This window comes from Trachypithecus francoisi, unplaced genomic scaffold, assembly GCF_009764315.1.
Source record: "Trachypithecus francoisi isolate TF-2019V2 unplaced genomic scaffold, Tfra_2.0 Lachesis_group6, whole genome shotgun sequence".
Classification (NCBI taxonomy): Eukaryota; Metazoa; Chordata; class Mammalia; order Primates; family Cercopithecidae; genus Trachypithecus; species Trachypithecus francoisi.
The window spans coordinates 99,951,240-99,952,237 of NW_022681471.1; positions in this window are offsets into that span (position 1 = coordinate 99,951,240).

The following is a 998-nucleotide window of genomic DNA, read 5'->3' on the forward strand; positions in this document are numbered from 1 at the left end:
CCACAGAGATATTACATATCATTTGCATTGTATTTGCATCTGCTCCCCTCACCTTGTAGTCTGGCAGCAGGCGATTTTCAAGTTTTTTTTCCCAATTGTTTTCCTTAATCTTGCCTCTTCCCGCTTCCATGCCTTGAGGCGATTTCTTCAGAATGGAATGGGAAAAGTGTGTGACCACCAGGTCACATAGGTGGAAGCAGACCAGAAGGACTCTGCCCAAAAACTGGTGGTTTGGGCCAATCTGCAACACTGAGCCACAAAGACATTTATTAAGACCTCTCTTCTGCCCTCCTGCCAAACCAGATCTATTTTTTTTTGTACTAATCGAGTTGAGGTGTTTTGGCCCTGCTCCAGGAGATGGAACAAGCGTCAAGAATAACAACAACAACAACAAAAGCAACAGCCATCTCTTAACCTGAGCAAACTAGTTAGTTCCAGTGCAGCTGCAGCTGTGGCAATTCAGGACTTTCTGGCTTGAAAGGTGTAGGGCAGGGGCTAAGCACGCCAGGCTGGAAGCCTTTGAGGGGAAAGTACAAGTTTTACACACCATCCCCACCCCGCAAGTCCTAGCCAGCACAGGACTTTGCCCTCAGTAGGTGATCCATAAACCTTGATTAAACTGAATTGCGAATTTGTGTCATTTCTCTATAAATAATCTGTCAGTATGTCCTGGGTTTCTTCCCCTCCGATGTCATTTATATTCACATTCCTCTGGCAGTTCCCCCAGTCATCACTCTAATTTAGATCCTCCCCACATTACTTGGCACATCTTTGCCATCTAATAAAGACTTGAATGAATGAATCACCATATATTGGGATTGGTGCAACATACTTTGAGCTGGAATCTCCCGCTCAAGCCGTTCCATCTACCCCTAAGAAACAAATATTTCAAAAGACACTTTTCATCATATTATTTCCCTGCTCAGCATAGTGCAGTGGCTCCCTATTACTTTTTCTCCAGTGGCTTGTCATCTCATAGTTAAAGTTATGATTCTTAA